General features: G+C 47.6%; 1 protein-coding gene across 1 annotated transcript in view; it reads right to left on the reverse strand.

Annotated features, from left to right (window-relative positions):
- The window catches only part of tmem178bb (transmembrane protein 178Bb), a 241,499-nt gene that overhangs the window by 156,944 nt on the left and 68,018 nt on the right, over positions 1-16,537 (reverse strand). The gene's annotated exons all lie outside the window — the stretch shown is intronic.

The following is a 16,537-nucleotide window of genomic DNA, read 5'->3' on the forward strand; positions in this document are numbered from 1 at the left end:
ATTCATCAGGATACCAAGTCCCCGACGCCCACTAGCATCCCACTCTTTGCAGGTTCCAACACATAGAGGCATAATGTCACCCCAACAACCCTCACAATGCTGTCCTCTCTGGAGGTTGCTAATGGTTTGCTGCATGTCAGCTTTCAAAAACATGGCACAGAGGCAGGTACTCTCGCTCTTCTTCCTTTCCCTCGTTCGGTCACCTCTTCCTCCCATCGCTTCTCCTCTCTTTTATCCCGCCCCACCTCACTCTCCTCGTAATCAGGCCCCCCTTGTCTTCACTCTCCTCACCACTCTCACTTTCCGCCCTCCCCTCTTAGAAACATAGAAACATAGAAACATAGAAATTAGGTGCAGGAGTAGGCCATTCGGCCCTTCGAGCCTGCACCGCCATTCAATATGATCATGGCTGATCATCCAACTCAGTATCCCGTACCTGCCTTCTCTCCATACCCCCTGATCCCCTTAGCCACAAGGGCCACATCTAACTCCCTCTTAAATATAGCCAATGAACTGGCCTCAACTACCCTCTGTGGCAGAGAGTTCCAGAGATTCACCACTCTCTGCGTGAAAAAAAGTTCTTCTCATCTCGGTTTTAAAGGATTTCCCCTTTATCCTTAAGCTGTGACCCCTTGTCCTGGACTTCCCTAACATCGGGAACAATCTACCTGCATCTAGCCTGTCCAACCCCTTAAGAATTTTGTAAGTTTCTATAAGATCCCCTCTCAATCTTCTAAATTCTAGAGAGTATAAACCAAGTCTATCCAGTCTTTCTTCATAAGACAGTCCTGACATCCCAGGAATCAGTCTGGTGAACCGTCTCTGCACTCCCTCTATGGCAATAATGTCCTTCCTCAGATTTGGAGACCAAAACTGTACGCAATACTCCAGGTGTGGTCTCACCAAGACCCTGTACAACTGCAGTAGAACCTCTCTGCTCCTATACTCAAATCTTTTTGCAATGAAAGGATTTGAGTATCAAACAACAACTTCTCCCAAGTGTTGTTATTCACTTCATTCCCCTCTCTCCTTTGTTCCACTTATGGTCATACAATGAATGTTTTGCTACCAATTCCACAGGATGTGAACCATAATGGCAGCTCTTACCTTTCACCAGGTACGCCAGAGTCGGTGATGAATGGGGAGACTCACTAACTATTTAAGTGCCTGTCGCATTGATTGGTCTGAGATTGAGGTAACACACATAGGAAGATCAAGAAAGAAAGAGAGGCTTCCTTCCCTCAACCATGTTAGTGAGTCACTCAGTCTTTTCCTATACGCCGAAGATAGACACAAAAAGATGGACTAACTCAGCAGATCAGGCAACATCTCTGGTGAAAAGGAATAGGAGACTTTTCAGGTCGAGACCTTTCTTCAACCAATTGTTTCATGGCTGCTTTCACTGACACCAACTGTTTACTTCCTGATTCTCAAAATGTAGTTCAAGTCCCAAACTAGATGTGGGATCTGGAAATCACATGATGTGGATTATTAATCTGAGCCTTCCTACCGTGGTAATCTAGAAATCATGCCTCAAGGTCCTGCTAATCCAGGTCGGCACCCTGCACAGCCATCTCAGAAGCCTCAGTGATTTAGGTCTTAATCCAGCAATGAACCTATGGAAAACTTCTGAAAACCTACGGAATCCAGATTAGATTCCGGTTCAGATTCAGAAGCAGTTTAATTTATATACACTAGGGTGCAATGAAGTTCCTTGTTCGCACGAAGCTCGGAGAGTACACAGTACCCATGATAATGATAGATGTGGCAATAAATGCAACCATTAACTGCAAAAAGGCAGAATGGTGGAAAGATACTGCAATCCAAAGTATGTAGTAAAAAAAAAATTAAGTACAATGATGGAATAACCGATTGAGGGATTAGGATATGAAATATGGGACTGGTTGAGGAGTTTGATCGCAGTTCAAAGCACTAGGTGATATAGTCTATTAAAGGGCTAAATTGAGCTGCATGTGGTGGGTTGTACATATAGACGATGTTACATATAGACCCTGGTTAATATCTAGCCCGTTGCAAGTCTCACATCCATGCCATGGCTGCTGTATTGGGTAACCCAATAACACCAAAGATTGACACAAAATGCTGGAATATCTCTGCGGGTCAGGCAGCATCACTGGAGAAAACAAATAGATGACGTTTCAGGTCGAGACCATTCTTCACACTGATTGTATGCGATAGAGAGGGGAAAGAAACGTAGAAGAGCTTCAGACTGAGAGTCGGGGGAGGGGGATACTAAGAGGTATGAAAAAGTACAGAAGAAATCAGAGCCGGCACCGATGACCCAGGAAAGGTGGAGCACACTTTGTTGGCCGTGTTTGTCCATTGTTGGCTGTGGAAGAGGTGATAATGAAGGGATAGGAACAGTGAAACTGACAGGACGACGAGTGTGGAGGAGGGACAGAGAGAGCGTGGGAATGCAAGGATTACTTGAAATTAGAGACACAATGGAGAAATTTGAAATTAGTTTAATTGAATCTTGTTGGCCAAGTACTTGTGTAGACGGACCTTTGCCCAGTTTTGCCTTTTCACTCTACACCTTGGTTCTTCTCGGTTTCTTGGTCCTCCAAAATATTCCAAATGGAATTTAAACTGGAGGTGGTGAAGGGAGGGCTTAAGCCAGAAAGGGTTATTGGGAAGAAAGAGAATTTAGTTGCATCTGGTTGGGTAACTATAGTTGGGTGGAGATTATTCCATGCTTTAATTGTGCGGGGGAAGAACAAATTGCTGTATACATCTGTCTTTATAGCTGGGATCACAAATTGGATCGAATGCCCTCGTCTGCTCCTAATTGGTTTGGGTTTGGTGCAGGTCTTGTAGTCTATGTCGAGCTGACCATTTAACATTTTCTAAAAGCAGGTCAAACGGTGAGCTTCACGTCTGTCTTGGAGAGGGTTCCACCCCAGAGAATTCAGAAGTTTGGTGACACTCGCTAACCTAATCTGTGGTCTGTACCTGGACTGAGTGTGTTTGACAGGACAATGTGTTGGGAGCATTGCTCGATTTCTAACCTGTGCTGACACTGCCCTGGGAATGTTTAACAAGGACTTGCCTCCATCTGCGCCCTGAACCGCATCTGCACTGGATTCATCCGACAAACCAGAGTTGAGGGTCTCCAGCGGCCGAGAGGAAAGGCCACAGCCTGAAAGGTCAACCGATCATCTCTCTCCACATATGCTGCCTCGCCCCGCTCAGGTGCCCCCGGTGTTAAGGGAGCTTGACTGTGTACTTACTCTGCATTGCACTCACCTCTGGGGTGTTTGATGGGACTGTGCGGATATAACTCATCTATCTATAAGCCATCTTGTGCCCGTCCTGGGAGGCTTTGACAGAACAATGCGGATGGTGTTTTACACTGACGTTTATTTCTTAATCCATCATCTCCCTACCCTGAAAGACCTTATTGGAACAGTGCAGCAACCTGGGAGCATCCGATGTTGACAACTGCACGATAGGAAAACTATCTCTGTGTCCGAGTCCCTGATTTTTCTGGAAGAAGACGATTTTTAAAAAGATTGGGCAGAACTCTTTCTCACTGCGGTACCCACACCTCACCCATCCTGCACCGTGTTTCTCATTTCTGTCTCAGTAATTACATAATGACACACCCGCCTACTGAGGGCTTAATGTGTTCAGAGACGCCGGCCCTTTTTAAAATCTTCAGCCGTGTGAAGTACAATCAAAGCATCTGTCAGAGGAAAAAAAAGCTTTCCCTTCTTTATTTTGTCTCCTGGTTTGAGTTATCTTGTAAAATGTCTGTGTTCCTACCCACTCAGTGGATGCCTACCACCTGTCAGTAAGCAATGATGCGTTAATTAGCAGCCGAGCTGAACTGATGGGCAATTACACAAAGACGTTGCTTACCCGGCCCACTTATGTCACATTCTACTTACAAAACACTGCTGTCACTTCCAGCGGCAGGGGGTAAATATACTCCCAGTCCCTGCCTTTCTTCCTGACAGCTATTTCCCTGCCCCAAGCCCATCTCACTAACTACGTCACCTATTCCCCTCCCCTGACCCAGTGCACGGCTCTCTCTCCCACATCCCACCCCACCACTACTTCAACCAGGGTCCCATCAAACAAGCTGAAAATTTAAACAGGAACAGCTTCTTTCCCAGAGCTATAGCTGCTCTGAACCGGCCCTGCTGAGTCCCCCCCACCCCCACGGACAGTCTCCCTCGGATGGTCACGTCGCACAGACACATCTGCACTTTAGTCTGTTTTGACTATTTTACTGTTGTAATGTTCTTTGTACAAACCATGTTCTCGGGGTATCTAAACCTAAATTTTAGTAGTCACTTAAGTTATGATATCAGATGGAAGCTGCATACCCAAATCTCGTTGCACTTATGTGCAATGACAATAAAATATATTGTTATTATTATTATTATTAAACCCACCTCTAACTCACTCTCTGCCCATCTTTATCCTTGATTCTGATCCAACTCCATCTCAAACCGCCTGATCCCTGCCGATTGTGGAGAGTTGGGAAAGATGACTGCTTCAATTGTTCTTGAGCATTGCTGACTTTTTGGTCGCCCTCCCTCAGATAGGATACGGTAGCATTGGAGGTGGTCCAAAGGTCATTGAGGAGTCCAAAGAAAGCAGAGGATGCTGGAAATATTCAGCAGGCCAGGCAGCATTTGTGCAGCCAAAAGTAGAGTTAACGCTTCAGCTGGGCCAATATTCAACTGAGCTTGGAAAGATTAGACGTAAAGCTGCAGAGAAAGGGTGAGGCACAGAGTGAACATGAAGATCTGATGGTGTGGGGAGCAGGACAAATTAACTGAGGATGAGGTATCCAATTCTGGCTGAGTTATTACCAACTGACCAACAGCAAGTTACACCCGGGGCCTCTGACATGGTAATACCTGGGCCTGGGAGTTTTATTGGAATGTAACTGGACAATTTGGCTTCAAGTGACTACATTGACTACAGCTCGGCATTTAATACAATCATCCCCTCTAAGCTGGTTACCAAGCTCTCAGATCTGGGTCTCTGCGCATCCCTCTGCATTGGATCCCCGACTTCCTCATCCACAGACCACAGTCTGTCCGTATTGGTGGAAATGTGTCATCCTCGATAACAATCAGCACGGGAGCACCTCAAGGCTGCGTGCTCAGCCCTCTGCTGTACTCACTCTATACTCATGACTGTGTAGCCGGACATAGTGCGAAATCCATCATCAAGTTCGCCGATGACACCACTGTTGTGGGACGAATCACTGATGGGGACGAGTCAGGGTATAGAAGTGAGATCCACCGATTGACCAAATGCTGCCAGCACAACAACCTGGCTCTCAACACCAGCAAAACCAAGGAACTGATTGTGGACTTTGGAAGGGGTAGGATGGGGACCCACAATCCCGTTTATATCAATGGGACGAAAGGGTCGAGAACTTCAAATTCCTGGGTGTGCACATTTCCAAAGATCTTTCCTGGTCCCAGCACACTGATGCAATTATAAAGAAAGCACATCAGCGCCTCTACTTCCTGAGAAGACTACGGAGATGTCAAAGAGGACTCGAACTTCTGTCAAAGAGCACGCTGACTGGTTGCATCATGGCCTAGTTCGGCAACCTGAGCGTCCAGGAGCGGAAAAGGATGCAGAAGGTTGTAACCACTGCCCAGTCCATGATCAGCTCTGACCTCCCCACCATCGAAGGGATCTATCGCAGTCGCTGCCTCAAAAAGGCTGCCAACATCATCAAGGACCCACACCATCCTGGCCACACACTCATCTCTCCGCTACCATGGGGGAGAAGGTACAGGAGCCTGAAATCTGTTACATCCAGGTTCAGGAACAGCTTCTTCCGCACAGCCATCAGGCTATTAAACGCGGCAACAAACAGACTCTGAGCTGTAACAGCCTACCGCACTTTATCTGCTTATTTATGTGTATATTGAACTGAACTGTTCTGTATTTTTGCTTACAATATTCTGTTGTGCTGCAGCAAGCAAGAATTTCAATGTCCCATCTGGGACACACGACAATAGACTCTCTTGACTTGAAGCGACAGAGAGAGGTCAAGACAGAGTCCCAAACTAGCGACACAACTGGAGACTAAAAGGAGAAATGTGTAAGAAGTGTGCGAGGGTCAGAAAGGCAAATGGATTGAAGAAGTAAGGAGAAGGATCTGCTCGTGGTTGTCAAGGGGAAGAAGATGGATATCAGTGACGAGCGGCAAACAGAATTGGAAGAGCCCAGAGATTGTTTACAGTCTCCAGCGAGCAGCGAGGGCCAGGATGAGATATTAGAGTATGGGATTGATGGACTAGGTGATAATGCAGTGGGTGACATCTCCCTGCAGGAGGACGCAGCAAAGGGCCTGGCTGTGAAATAGTTTTAGTTTAAATTAGTAATACAATGATACGAGTCCGGGCTGACCAATGATACCTGCACACTAACACTATCCCTGCACACTAACACTATCCCTGCACACTAACACTATCCCTGCACACTAACACTATCCCTGCACACTAACACTATCCCTGCACACTAACACACACACTAAACTACTATCCCTGCACACTAACACTATCCCTGCACACTAACACTATCCCTGCACACTAACACTATCCCTGCACACTAACACTATCCCTGCACACTAACACTATCCCTGCACACTAACACTATCCCTGCACACTAACACTATCCCTGCACACTAACGCTATCCCTGCACACTAACGCTATCCCTGCACACTAACGCTATCCCTGCACACTAACACTACCCCTGCACACTAACACTACCCCTGCACACTAACACTATACCTGCACACTAACACTATCCCTGCACACTAACACTATCCTACACATGCAAGGGACAATTTACAATTTAACTGAAGCCAATGAACCTACAAACCAGTCCATCTTTGGAGCGTGGAAGGAAACCGGATCATCCGGGGAAAACCAACACAGGTCACGGGGACAATGTACAAACTCTGTATAGACAGCACACGTTGTCAGGATCAAACCTGGGTCTCTGTTGCTGTAAGGCAGCAACTCCACCGCTGCACCACTGTGCAGCCCCTCAAGAGTTGGAAGGGTTTAACAGTCAGCTGTACTTTCACCACTTGCTACAGCAACAAGACACTGGTGAGGAATAAAAATCATGATTTACTTCCTGAATTAGCCCTTAACAATTGGTAAGCAGAGCGTGGCACCTGGAATTAAGATAAATGCCATGCATAAGTGAGCAGACTCTGCTGCGGAATACAGAAAACTGCAGCAACAACACTGGACCTATGGCCACAGTCTCACCGATGGATTTATCTCTCGGTTACAGCTGTGAGCAAGCAGCAGTAGTTCACTATCAAGGGAGATGCCCGCTCCAGGCAGCTTGGCATCTATCTACATATACAACAGGCTGGTCATTGTGCAATGCTCCAGCAAAGATTCATGCACACTATGGCCATTCGTAAGCGGATCTGCAGCAATGCTGGCAACACCCACGTTGGGAAAACCGCTACCTTCCATCTTCAATGACTCCAGCATTGATAACCTTCTTATGATCATCTACTCTAAACCCATTGTATTCCCCTTGTTCCCCCCCAGATTCCACCAATCTGGGTGAGGGCCAACTTACAGCAGCCAATGAATCTACCAAACCACGTCTTTGGGACATGGGAAGAAACTGGAGCACCTGGAGAAAACAAACACAGCCACAGGGAGAGCATGGAAACTCCACACAGACAGCACACGAGCTCCAATCGAACACGGGTCACAGGAGCCCCAAGGAAATAGCTGTAATCCCTGTGCCACTGTTGTGCCCCTTTGTATTCTGGCAAATATTAATCCATCAACCAACACCATTGAAACAGATTATCTGATCATCAACATAGCCCTGTGTGTAGTTTGTGTAGGAAGAAACTGCAGAAGCTGGTTTACACACCGAAAATAGATACAAAATGCTGGAGTAACTCAGCGGGTCAGGCAGCATCTCTGGTGAAAAGGAATCGGGTGATGTTTGTGTATGTTGACTGCTGTGTTTTCTACATTACAGTAATGACTAACATTGGGAAAGACTTCACTGACTGCAGAGTAATGAAAGGCGCTATAGAAATGCAGATTCGCCGAAGCGCCTTTTTTGGGCTTGCACTTGTAGTGCACTGCCTGCCCACTGTGTTAGTCATCGGCAGTTATGTAGAGAACCTACTTCACGTGGGCCCAGGGATTCCATCAGTTTGACAATCTTCCACTCCGAGGATTAGTGGGTCACGTGGATTCTCTTCCAGCCCAGGGCCTCTTTAGCCAAGATCGTCTCTGCTGCCTCTCCCCACCAGTTAAATCAACAAGAGCCTATATGAGGTCCCTGCTGCGATGAACTGGTGAGTTCGAGGTGCTGATGTATCATTTTTATCAAGCTCAGAGTGAAACAGATGTCCACATAGACAAATGGACCTAATTAGGGAGTAGCAATAGCATTGTGATGAATGAACCCAATTGCATGCCTCGGACGCAAATAGTCTGGAATTAATGGATGAGTCTGCTGCTGCTCGGTAAGAGCTAGTGCTCATCCTTCCTGATGCTTGCTTAGAAAATATTTCATCGGAATCCTGCAGCAACAGATAAATCCCAGAGCTGCTATCAATCTGTTCGAGTAACATTCACACACCATTTATGCTGCAGACAAAGACTATTGTAAGACACGGGCCTCCCTAACATTCGTCATAACCCCGCCATCAATATCCCGGGGGTTACTGTGGCTATAAGGCGATGAGGCAGGTAAGTACAATGGCTGGATGTGGAGATGAGAGGCTGGGTATCCTGGGCTGAGTCACCCATCTCCAGATTCTACTGAGCCTCTTTTGCCTTCCGCATGTCATCAGGAATGTGATGGACCCTCTCCAGCTTCCTTGGTGAGTTTAATTCCAGCAACTATCAGTATCATCCAGGGCAGAACAGCTGATTCACTGAGTATTGGTAGCTATTTATTATTATTGCGTGTACTGAGATACGTTGAAAAACTTTGCTTTGCTAGCTTTACTTTAGAGATACAGCGTGGAAACAGGCCCTTCAGCCCACTGAGTTGGCGCTAACCAGCGATTGCACCATGATGCCCCATCTACTCTAGTCCCACCTAACCACTGTTAACTCTGATTGTTACGCAGTGAAGCTTGTTGAGACAAAATAGTCTTCCCCTACTCCCCCTACCCTGTGTCCAGACTCAGAAAACTCCTCTCATGCAATCCCTTGTGTGGACTATGAGGTTCATGGGCCACTATAAAGTGTGAGCTGGGTTGACGGGCCTTTTTGACTATGTCTGTAAAAGCCAATGGAAATTTACAGTCTAGGACAAGATGGGGCCCGGTAGGGCGGCCAGCCTGCAGGTCAAAGATCACAGAACTGACAAGCATCCTTAGTGACCATCATGGCTTTGTTGCAGCAGCCATTCGACCACCTCCCTGCCAGACTGCAGAGGGTATGGAAGTTGGGAGGTCATGTTGGAGTCATATAAGACATTGGTCAAGGCCGCATTTAGAGTATTGTGTTCAGTTCTGAGCACCGTGTTACAGGAAAGATGTTAAGTTGGCAAGGGTACATAGAAGGTTTACGAGGATGTTGCCAGGACTAAAGGGCCTGAGATATAAGGAGAGGTTGGGCAGGCTGGGACTCTATTGCTTACAGAACAGGAGTATGAGGGGTGATCTTACAGAGGTGTATAAAATCATGAGAGGAATAGATTGGGTAGACCCACAGAGTCTCTTGCCCATAGTAGGGGAATCGAGAACCTGAGGGTGAAGGAGGAAAGATTGAATATGAATCTGAGGAGTAACTTTTTAACCCAAAGTATGGTGGGTGTTTGGAACTAGCAGCCAGTGGAGGTAGTTGAGGCAGAGACTATCGCAACATTTAAGAAACACTTAGACAGGTACATGGATAGAATAGGTATGGAGGCATATGGGCAAACTGTAGGTAGGTGGGACTAGTGTAGATGGGACATGTGTGAGCAAGTTGGGCCAATGGGTCTGTTTCCACTCTGTATGACTCTATGCCTTGTGGCTCAGCTGGTCAACCACTATAACCTGGAGACCAAGCGTCACCTGAGAAAAGTGAGTAGCATCTCCTCAGCGTCAAAGCTGAAGGTCCCATGGTGATGCTCCAAAGTGTCGGTCAACAAGTAACCCTGCTGCGTGTAACGTCTAATTTCATCCCCACCTTGTCTGCAGCTGCCCGGGTTGCAGTGGATCTGTAGAAACCTGCACCACAGCAGATCCCGATGTAACACTGGTGGTTAATAACGAAGGAGACAGGAGGCACCATGCGGACCACTGATCCAGGAGGGCTGAATGATACAAGACCATCACCTGAGCTCCTCCCAGTTGTGGGGGTGAGCGTCAATCTCACGTGGGAAGGTTGGGCAGCACACACCTCCAGCACGCACTGAGGGACACAGCCAGCTGGCAGGGCACTGGAAACCTGGGGTCCCACCTTAGGCTAAATTATCCCCAATTAGAATCGATTGTCAAGCCTTTTTGAGGCATTGCCACCATCTGCTCTGGGATCTGCAAGGAGAGGTTGAAGATGGAATCCTAAAGGGCCTGTCCCATGAGCATGCGACCTGCATGTGGCAAGCGCAACCAAACCGGAAGCGGGGGCCGCGCGGAGGTCGAGTGAGTGACGTGAAGTTCGAGCGAAATCCATGGGAAGTTCGCGCGTGACGTACGGCGTCAAGACGGGCGTACGGCATTGAGACGCTGCGCATGCCCGTCGAGGCGGCTGCGGGCCGGCAGGCCGTTGCCACGCGGAATTTTCGAACACGATCAGTTTTTTGGAGCCCCGCGCGATGTCGGCACCAGCTCCGCACAACTCCATACGGCTCCGGCGATCGAAGTGGGACCGGCCCCGCCAAGCCGTACGGCTCAAGCGACCACGTTAGGTCGCGCTTGCCGCATGGAGTCGCATGCTCGTGGGGCAGGCCCTTAACCTGCTACCTGATGCTGTGGGGAAGGCAGAAAATAACCCCCCCTCCCCCACCCCACCCCCGGCCTCCCATCGTGCTTTCCACCTAACACTAACTAATCCTGCCTCGGACTAAAGCACGGCAGCCAGCATTCCACCACCCACCCTTTGTGTGAGACCAAAGCCTCCTCCTGATGGTACAGTGGGCAGCATCCCACTCACTCACAGTTTGTGTTCAATGTGACTGGCACAGGTCAACAATGGTCTGTTCTGCAGCTGCTTGGAGAAGGCAACGTGTACACCAGCAGTGACTATACTTCAAAGTACTTCACTTCCTAATCAGGGCTCTGCACACAACAGCGCTGCATAAATGAATTTTTACATGCTTTCCAGCTGGATGGTTTAAGCAGATTATTATATTCCCTCATTTAATAACTTAAAAGAACTTACTTAGTTGTTATCCAGTCTCAGATGACTCCAACCCATGGGAGCTAGTGAGCACACAACTGGGACCAATGAGCAGCAGTGATTGGGGCTGTGCATGGAGATTATGCCGTTAGTTTACTTAGTTTAGTTTATTGTCACGTGCACCGAGGTACAGTGATGTTGCGTGCTAACCAGCCAGCGGAAAGACAATACACGATTACAATCGAGCCGTCCACAGTGTCCAGATACATGATAAAGGAACTAATGTGAATAACATTTAGTGCAAGATAAAGCCCAGTAAAGCCCAATCAAAGATAGTGCGAGGGCCTCCAAAGAGGTAGCTAGTAACTCCGGGCTGCTCTCTAGCTATCGGATGGTTCAGCTGCCTGATTGTCCCTGAATCTGGAGGTGTGTGTTTTCACACTCCCATACCTCTTGCCTGATGGGAGAGAGGAGAAGAGGGAGTGGCCGGGGTGCGACCCATCCTCGATGATGCTGGTGGCCTTGCCAAGGCAGAGTGAGGTGTAAATGGAGTCCGCAGAAGGGAGGTTGGTTTATGTGATGGTCTGGGCTGCGTCCACAATTCTAAGCAATTACTTGCGGTCTTGGATGGAGCTGTTCTCAAACCGTGCTGTCGGAGCCCAAATAATACCCACCCATTGCATAATGTCCTCATTATTGCCCCTCCGATCCTTTTCCTACTGCATTGAACCCAAGTCCAATGGGTTAGTCACCATCGTCCCTGTCAAACAGTTCCTCGCTAATTACCCCGCCAGAGACCTTCCTCAATTTGAACGCCTCCATTTAACCGCGCTTTGACCTCTATGTGAATGAGAATAGTCCCTGTCCATCTATTCGGACAGAGGTTTGTTTACCACACCAAATATTAGTAACACCAGCAGTCCGCTGAATAGTTGCAAAGAAACCGAGAGATCACAGTAGACAAGTACATTAGGTTATCAATGCACAATGACAGAGGGATGTCCACAGGATATTTTACTTGGACTGCATTAAATCAATGTTCAGTTGATTTCTTCAAACACCGAATTATCATATTAGAGCAGTTCAGATTTAAAGCAGCTTTCAATACAAAGATGAATGCTGCAGCACAGCAAGTCAATAATACAATCCATTAGACTAAGTTGGAAGAAAGTCTTCGCGCTCACTGAATGTAGGATAACGGATAACACCTCACTGTTCCCAGCCCAATTTCTAGTTTACGTTTTTAGTTTTAGAGATACAGCATGGAACCATGCCCTTTGGCCAATGCCGACCATCGATCACCTATACACTGGTTCTATGTTCTCCCATATTCACACACTACACACTGGGAGGTGGGATTTACATAAGCCAATTAACCTACAAACCTGCACACCTCGGAATGTGGGAGGAAACTGGAGCACCCAGAGAAAACCCACACGGGTCACAGAAAGAACGCACAAACTCCGCATAGATAGCACTCAATGTCAGAATTGAACCTAGGCCTCTGGTGCTCTGGCGCTGTGAGGCAGCAGCTCTACCACTGAACCACGGTGATGTACACTCCAATGATGTGATGTCAGAATCATGGCAGTGTTCAAGTGACTATCCATGCCCATTAAGGGGAAGGGGAGAGGGGAAGTAATCCTCAGCCTTGAATACTCTTCAGCAGACAGAGTGAAAAGTGAGGAACACAGAGGACTGTAACAGGTGTCATTGGAAGGGAGCAACAAACAATTAGGAGGGTGGGGGAAGGGGGGGAATGGGAAAGGAATTGTTGGCGTTTTGGGTCAAAGCATCGCCACACTGAGTCCCTCTAGCACCTTGTCTGTTGCTCAAACTTCCAGCATCTGCTGATTCTTGGGTGGCTGGCGGATGGAAGGCGGCTGAGGAGATGTGGCAGCAATTTACATAGACAGACTAGATAGTTGTTTTATCGAGAGCAGAAATGTCAACTACCACATGGCATAGCCTCCAAGGTGAGAGGGAGAAAGTTTAAAGGAGTCTTAAGTGGTATGTTTTTTTTAACATAAGAGATTGGCAGATGCCTGGAAGATGCTGCCAGGGGATATAGTGGAAACGGATATGACAGCAACGTTTAAGAAGCATTTAGACAAGCACACAAGCAAGCAGCGAATAGACAAATATCGACCTTGTGCAGGCATGTATATCATGTTCATAAGTATAAGTTATAGGATGTTGATACATCAACACATCTAACTCACCAGTACCATCTACTCCGCCATTCAATCATTGCTGATCTATCTTTCCTTCTCAACCCCATTCACTTGCCTTCTCCCCGTAACCCTTGCCACTCATACTACTAATCAAAGTTTAAATTGGCATTGTGGGTTGGCGCAGACATTGTGGGCTGAAGGGTCTATTCCCAATGCTGTACTTGTTCTATGTTCTGTGTCATTGGAGGCCAGGGTGAGAGTTCTGCCACACTCCTGAGCTGCCCAGTTGATCGAAAGCCTTCTTGGAAGGTGTGGGTAAGGAGGGGTTAGTGGTGGTGACAAGGGTTCAGCACCAGTCTCCTCCAGCCATAGAATTCACCTTAGCCCAGGTGAATGGTGACCATATCCCCCCCTTGCTCCCCAGCACACTTGAAACAGATGGCAGTGAATTCAGCCAGGGTAGCATTGTTGAATGTCAAGGAGATGCCAGATGGAGAACTTGCAAACACCACACTGACAGGCTCCAAAGGCAGGATTGAACCCACTTCTCTAGAGCAGTGAGGCAGCAGTTCCACCATCATAACTCAGGCTTTTCACCGAGTTCACTGACTTTCGATCATAATTACTGCTGCTACTTTCTCCTGGCAGCATGTGCTGGGACTGGATGAAAGATGCTGAAGGGAACAGGAGTGAAGGAGATGAACTGAAATGTAACATTATTCCTATCTCCTGTCCACCTGAGCATTCTCTGCATTTTCTGATTTATTTTCGATTTCCAGCACTTGCGATATTTTGCTGACTTTTGTCATCTGCCTTGTCTGCTGGGACATGGTGAATACGGTTCCTCGACTCAATTACTGTTATAGAGGCTTATCAACACGGAGCAGGTACAAGCAATTATCCCAGACTTGCTCAGCGCAAAGTGCCGGAGGGACTCAGAAGGTCAGGCAACATCTGTGGAGGAAATGAACAGCTGACGGTTCGGGTCAGGACCCTTCTTCAGACTGAGAATGGTGGGGGGGGGGGGGGGGGGGGAGGAAGCTGGAAAGGAGAGGTGGGATCGAGAGCCTGGCACGTGATAGGTGGATACAGATATTACTAGCAGATGGGTGGAGTAAATGACAAAGGCTACAGGTGAAAAAGGAGGCAAAGGGTGTCAGATAAGGACGTACATGGTAAATAGGACGTACATGGTAAATGGTAGGGAATTGAGGAATGCAGTTGAACAGAGGGATCTAGGAATAACTGTGCACAGTTCCCTGAAGGTGAAATCTCATGTAGGTAGGGTGGTAAAGAAAGCTTTTGGTGTGCCTGTAATTGTTATATGGTTATATGGTTATAAGGAGAGAAGTGTAAAACCAGAGGGAAGGATATAGATACAAGGAGAATAGAGAGGGGGGGAGGGGGGGTAAAGAATGGAGATAAAAGAGAAATAAGAGACTTACAATGGAAAATGTGGGGAAAAGAGGAAGGAAAAGGAGCAGGGTGACTGCGAGGATTGGAAATAGTGGGGTAAATGGGTGCACACCAGGGTGGGGGCACACAGGGGAGAGGGTGGGGGTAGGGCTCATTACTTGAAATTGGTGATTTCTTCCAAGGAATATCGAGGAAAGTGAAATCAGAGCTGTACCGCATAGAAAAAGACCCCGAGGCCCACTGAGTCCACTTTAATTATTAAACTCTCATTTACACTAAATCTTACATTAATCCCATTTAATTCTCCCCGCATTCCCATCAACCTCCAGGTTGTACCATTCGCCTACACACCTGGGGCAATTCACAGTGGTCAAGTAACCTACTAAACCTGAACATCTTCGGGATGAGGGAGGAAAGCAGAGCACCCAGAGTGAACCCACACGGTCACAGGTCAAACATGCAAACTCCTCACCAGAGATCCCAGACTGAAGCCAGGTTGCGGGAGCTGTGAAGGAGAAGCTCTGCTGGCTGCGCCACTGCAACACCCCAGCCATGCCACAGTGTAGACTGTGTCTGGGATTACATGGAGAGGGCTCGGGGTTTCAGTGCCTTAGGGAAGCAAGGGGATGGATGCAGGCGATCAGACGGAGATCAGGACACTCAGTCACGGTTATCTGCTTCAGCCATCTACACTAGTAACAGTGAACGGTAGATTAGTGGACGAGCAGCCGGCATTCTTGGACTACTGATTTGGAGACGCGAGTTCAAATCTCATCATTGTGCCAGGAATTTAAATTTAAGTCATTGCAGAAACCTGGAAAGTTAGAAATCTCATCTCGGTAACAGTGATAATGAAATGAGTGAATTGACCCTTCTAGTTCACCGAGATCTCTGAGGAATGGAAGTCCATCAACCCTAACTGGAAAACTGCTCAACCTAGGCCCACCCATGCAATCCCACAACCAAAGTATCTCAACAGTGAGATGCATTACATGGATGGCTATTGTCAAAAGCCTCGCACCAAGCAATTGTCACTTCATTCACAGAAACATTAGAGAGGATGAGCCTTACACTCAACATCTACAAGACTGAGGCCCTCCCCATTATACATCACTCCACCCCACCCAACGATAAACTTTCCTGACGGATCCATGGGAAATGTGGACAACTTCTCTGAAGCCGAGAATCTTGGCGGACCCATGCAGATGATGAAATTTCCCTCAACAGTCAGTGTGATGCATGAGAGAAATGTGTACAAGATCTGAATCCAGCTCGCACCACAGCAATTGTCACTTCCTGTCCTAAACTATACCCTCTGAGCCTTGGACTCCATCTACAAGACACCCATCGCATTAGACAGATGCCACAATTCCCACGATAACTTTCTGACATCCATGGGAAATGCAGGACAACTTCTCTGAAACCGCCCCAGTCGGAGACTAATATAGATGATCAAATTTCCCACTGCCTTCAGTGTGACAGCTGAGAGAAAGTGTGTACAAGATCTGATATCCAGCACGAACCCGACAGCATAGTGATCCCTGTCCTACACTATACCCTCTGAGACATGGACCATTGCCAGCACACATCGCAAAGAAAGATGCCACAATTCTGCG

Source organism: Leucoraja erinacea, chromosome 19 (genome assembly GCF_028641065.1).
Source record: "Leucoraja erinacea ecotype New England chromosome 19, Leri_hhj_1, whole genome shotgun sequence".
Taxonomy (NCBI): domain Eukaryota; kingdom Metazoa; phylum Chordata; class Chondrichthyes; order Rajiformes; family Rajidae; genus Leucoraja; species Leucoraja erinaceus.